The following is a 6,000-nucleotide window of genomic DNA, read 5'->3' on the forward strand; positions in this document are numbered from 1 at the left end:
GCTAAATGAGAATATGTCGTGGGTCCACCAGAGTCTCAATGCTTGTTTTGCTTTCAAGGTGATGGTAGGTGATGGAGTAAAGAAGGAGAAGTTGCATCTCTCAGCTGACTTACATTACTTGTTCACACTTGACAGCAGAAAAAATAAAAGCAGTGTTTCTCACAGGCGGAGAATTTAGTAATGGTGGTCCCAGCCCAGTATCCCTAGGAATTAGATTCATAATGGACCGTTCTGCAGAGCCAGAGCCAACGCAGGAAGCAGTGTGCCCTTAGCAATTCAGAAACTGAGGTTGTGGTGGCTGGGCGTGTACAGCATCAAACTTATATTTCCTCACAGTTTAACAAGTAATGTTGGCTTTTATTTTATCTGTATGAGCTTTCCCTAACCTTAAAGGTAATGGTGTCATTACTTCCTCAATGTAAAGTATTTCCTGTTGCAGCATGATGGGGTGGGACATTAGACAGTGAAGAATCAATCTTAAGTGTTATGGAGAGAAAGGCAGTTTGATTTAATAAGAAGGGCAGAAAAGCAGAATTGTTGTACATTTTGTGATCAGTTGGTTGGCTGGACTTTTTTATTTACACCCACTAGTGCAGCAGAGGTCACCACTGTTTTCCAGGAAGTTCAAGTTTTAGTTGCTTAACATTAATCATACCTTAACCATAGCTTAGCCATAATCAATAAATCTGCCTACTCTTAACTATACAGGAAAGGGGTAGTATTGTAATTCTGTAAAGGTGGGGGACTCACAAGAGACAAATTAAAAAAAGACTGGTCAAAATTGAAGCAGCAGAGGCAGAGATACCCTGACTTTTAGTCCCTTGTATGGGTCAAAATCCATTCAAGATCCTATAATGCAACTCAGTAGCCACCTCCGAGCCCAAGCTGAGATAACCCTAATGACATCTTCAGGGTTATTCTTTCAGACTTTGGAAAACTCCCTTGAGAGCCAGACATTACATGACTGTTTTAACAAGCTGAATAGTACTGACCATGGCAAGGAAACTGAACTTCATATGTAAAGTCAGTGGAGTGCCCCTTTAACCATGCTTTAGTCGCCGTGATATTGTAGAAATAAATAATTTTGAAAATGTTGACATGAAACATTACAAAATGTAATCTCAGGTTTTGCATTCATTAACTAACTTCCAATTAGGGACGTCACATTTCCAGTCTATACAGTTCAGTACATTAATGAACCACTCTGGCAGATGTTTAAAAATTCAGCACATTCAGCTGCATTTTCCACAGACTTTTGAGAGAAAAGAATAAGCAAAAATTGCAACAACAAAAAAAAAATTGTATTTGGTGCAGACACATCTATTCAATATATGGATTAGATTCAACATAAAGGAAATACAGCAAAAAATAATATTGTTACTGTTTGGCTGCAACATGTTTGTCTCTCAGAGCCTTAGATGTTTTTAGCAGTAGCTGCAAAGAGTGCAGATTCAACCCCCCCTGAAGTTTTAGTTTGGCTGTTTTAGGATAACAGTTGCTGGACCGACTTGTCTTCTCTTTGATTTCACCACCTGGTCCGTTGTTCAGTTGGTGGTCTTTCACTTCTGCCTCCTGCGGGCTACAAACATCCCGGCTTGTGTGTGTGCTCACATACATGCAAACCTGGACAACTTATTAGCATGTTAAGAACCTGAGAATGGTTTAGCTCCAGGTGGTGATCAGTCATTAATGCCTGATCAGTTCTGCAGGTAAATGTTTACCTCAGACTGGTTAGACATTACTGGAGCCTGGAGGCTAGGATCATTAAGCCTTCACTGTATTTGTAACAGTTTGCAACAATTTGTATCTGTGTTGGCACGTGATAACGACTAACTTATTTCTGTAAGAACTGGAAAAAATGCAAACAAGGAAAACAAAGAGTTAATTTGTTTAAGGTGAATGTTAAGCATGGTCATTTAGTTTTTGTGTTGTTGGAAAGAAATTCAGAGAATGAGTAAAAATCTAAGAAACTACTTTTTTTTTATGGGTTTATGGTTGTGCGTCCGGTCGTCCCATTCTCGTGAATGTGATATCTTATGAATGCCTTGAGGGAATTTCTTCAAATTTGGCACAAACGTCCACTGGGACTCAAGGATGTACCAATTAGATTTTGGTGGTCAAAGGTCAAAGGTCAACATCACTGCGAACTCATTTCCGTCGCATTCTCGTGAACTCAATATCTCAGGAGGACATTTCATTACATCTGGCACAAGCGTCCACTGGGACTCAAGGATGAACTGATTTAGAATTTGGTAGTCAAAGGTCAAGGTCACTGTGACCACACAAAACACGTTTTTGGCCATAACTCAAGAATTCATATGCTAATTTTGTCAAAATTTCACACAGATGTCTAATAGGATAAAGTGAGAAGTGATGACATTTTTTACTCAAAAGGTCAAAGGTCAAATTCACTGTGACATCGTAATGTCCTGGAAAAACACTTTTTTTATTATTCAACACTGTAACTCAGGAAGACAAGGGGAGATTGTGACCATATTTAATTTGGTAGGACACTGAATTGGTGACACTAATTTTGGGCGCTCACCTTGAAACTGTGGTGATTGTATAGCTCTTCTGTGCTGCTGGGTTGAAGATGTGTGGTAAGCATCCACGTTTTAGAATTTGTAGCTTCTTTCCTTCCAATTCCTTCAAAGTCTTCACTACATACTGTATGTTATATGAGTCTGGACAGAAATGAATGTAAACTGCAACTTGACTGGTTGGCGGAGGCATACAACCGGAGGGCGGTAATTCTAGTTTGTTATAGTAACGGGTTACATGATAGTACATCACATCACATAGAGTGATTTAGAGAAAATACAAAAGGGGAAAGTGGGTGGCAGTTCATGGAGTTCACTCCAGAGCATCTCGCTTTCTATGAAAACATGGCAAAGTGTTTTTTTTCTGTCAGAGCAGAGACCACGGGGAGTGAGAGAGAAAGTCAAAGAAGGCTTGAAATTACAGTCGAAATGCATACTAGTCCACTAACCTACTGTGCTTTATTCTGATACAGAAGATCCTGTCAAAACTGGACTGACCAGCTGCTCAACCAACAATTCTACATGGTACCAACCCACAGTCTGTCCTGCAGTCAAGGTACATATGAAAGGTTCATTTAAAAATTATATAAATACACTTTTGGGGAAAGTAAAGTTCATTTGAGTGAGTATGAATGAGTGTAACACGAGAAAACATCAGGGGAGGCAACAGTTGCTGACAAAGCTGTGTGTGTGTGTGTGTGTGTGTGTGTGTGTGTGTGTGTGTGTCACATGAGAAGGTCTTGTGTCTGTCTCTTGTCTCTCTTCATGAATGAAGATTCTATGGTTATTGCTCATTAGAGGCCGGTGTAGGTCTGGGATGATGACAATTTGACATGTGGAAGCACCCCAGTGATTCAAGCTCTGGTCATTGTTGCAGAAATATTGTGTAAGTCAGATGAAAAAGTATAAAAGCATATAAAGTGTTTTTGGACCAAACTGTTCTGGGGACTCCCTGAGAGGAACTCAGGAGTTCCCCCAAGAACTACGTACCTTCAAGGGCTTTTTTCTGTTTGCATTCGCACCACCAATAGGAACGCTGAAGTGGCGAAAGCTGGCTGGCAGTTGGTATAGCAACGTCATTTCTGTGCGTTGTATTTCCCCCGTCACATATATACGCTCAGTAAAGCCTGGACTGTTGTTTACATGGCTAACGTTTTACACAGGTTTTAAAAAAAATGGTGGTTGCCGCCCGGTGCTGCATTGGCTTGTGTTCGACCGATCGCCGTACACTTACATCACTCAAGGTTCCTCTTGTGCTGGGGGAGTACCTACTCTGAAGTAGGAGCTAAAAAAGCTCAAAACGCCTATAGATAATAATTATTAAAGAGCTTTATTCCCTAGTCACTTAAAAGTAATATTTTCACCAAAATAATAGAACAAGCTCTCACTCAACAATAACAGAATAATAGACATTTGCCACTTTGACCAGCCTGTTTTTTCACAGTAGCTTTAGTCACGCAGCAAGTGTTTTTGACTTTGTCGCTACCTTCCCATTGTGAAAGGGTGACCTTCCTCTCTCTCCCACTCTCTGTTCTGCTCAGCTCCGTACATCTGTGTCTGTTTACCAGCCTGCCTGTGTCTCCCTCAATCTGAACTGATGAGTGCAACTCACAGCTGCTCCTCTCTTGTTTCCCGCTGCTTGGGTTGTGTGTGTGTGTGTGTGTTTGAGCATGTTGGTGTGTGGCGTCATTGTGCTTTCCGGTGACAGTGCTATGCTCCCAAATCAAAGACGACTGGCTCGCTACCGCAACACACCTCTAATCACAGAAACAAGAAAAGTTTAGATAAAAGGAGTAAACATGGGTTTATATTCTACTTTGATCCCGCTGTTTTTCTTTACATATACCTGTGTGGATACATGCACAACGTACTATGGACAAGCACACATGTAGTTACCTTATGTGCATGTGCATACACAACAAATATCCACATGCACCTGTGTCACCTGAGCCTTTTGACCTTCCTCTCTTGCCTCTCGTTCATGTTTATCTCAGTGTTTTGTCATTTCCTGCTCTGTTTTTCACAGAATGACAAAAATCTTGTGGTTGTTTGGTCATTTGTCAGAGTGGCGGTAGTCTGGGCCTGTACACCCTCCACAGTTCAAAGATAAAGAGGACAAAAGAAAATAGGGTGAATTTTAGGGTAAATGGGGTGTTAAAATCAATTTTGAAGTGTGTGTGAGAGAGTCGATTATCACTAGTGGTGAATAATGGGAACAGGAAGTGTATGATTTCAGGGAGGGCAGGGAGAGGTGAAGAAGAGGGAGATTAAGAACTGAATATGTCTTCAGGTGAGTATGGGATACCTTTGAGAGCATGACATCATCAAGACAGGTGTTGTTTGCTGTTGTCATGAAGTTAGAGCGAGGGGGCCTTCAGGTTTTTTGGCTGTCAGCTGGAACCTGTCGGACCTGTTTTGGACCCACAGGACCACTTCTCACCTCAGGTGGTGGCTGAAAGTTGAAACATGATGAATAAAGAATTTAGGGTGAGTCATTATACAGTAGCTACACAACATGAAATCCCACCATTGTTTTGCTCTTTTTTTAATTTTTAATTTTGATTTGAGATTTAAAAAAAGACATTCTGGGACTTTTTTGCATTTTGGTGGCTTTTTACATATTACTACAGGTGTGAATTAGGTGTTTATCATATACATTGTTGTTTTAATTTTAAATTTTTTACAGTTTAAATGTTCATTAGCCGTCCCCTATAAATGAACAAATAACACTGAAAAGGTTTTGAAGAGTTTTTGGTTGTTTTTTAGTTGTCAGAACTAACACCACAACCATAGACTATGCTCTTGGTGTGTCATAATTAGAACAGTCCCGAGTCATAATTTTTGATTATTAAGCAACAGCAGTCATAGTACAGGCCTAGATTTGTTATCTTAATTATAAATTGAATTTATTATAAAATGAAGACAGTGAGGAGATGTATAAATGTTAAAAATACAGCAAAGAGTAGAAAGTCACACTATAGGTGAGGGACATAAATATCATGAGTCTCAGGAAAACTTTGCATTGCAACTTGCCTATTAAATGGTAGAAGGAGCACTGTGTTGTACACAAAGATTGTACACAGAATTGTTTTTCTGTCTTGCATTGCTGAGTCAAAGCTCGTAGATAAACTCCACAGTTGCTAATGTATGTACACATACATTTGCATACCTACATACATTCAAACAGACTTCAGGGGACTGTTGGCTTATGTGGAAGTTTTCTAAGCCTCCTGTAAATATTTCTGTGAAAAAACTTTCTCCTTCAGGTAGACGTCGTCTCTGTGTCGTGTTGCCTGTTGGTGCTGGTGAGATGTTTCTTTGGTAATTCATTTGCAATTAGGAAATGTAAATCAGACAGGTGCTGCTGGCATCTATCAGAGTCTGTATTTGTTTTACCTAAGGCATCTCAGATCCTCCCTTTGTAATCATACGCACATGCACGCTTACACATTTGAACACA

This window comes from Siniperca chuatsi, linkage group LG15 (assembly GCF_020085105.1).
Source record: "Siniperca chuatsi isolate FFG_IHB_CAS linkage group LG15, ASM2008510v1, whole genome shotgun sequence".
NCBI classification, from domain to species: domain Eukaryota; kingdom Metazoa; phylum Chordata; class Actinopteri; order Centrarchiformes; family Sinipercidae; genus Siniperca; species Siniperca chuatsi.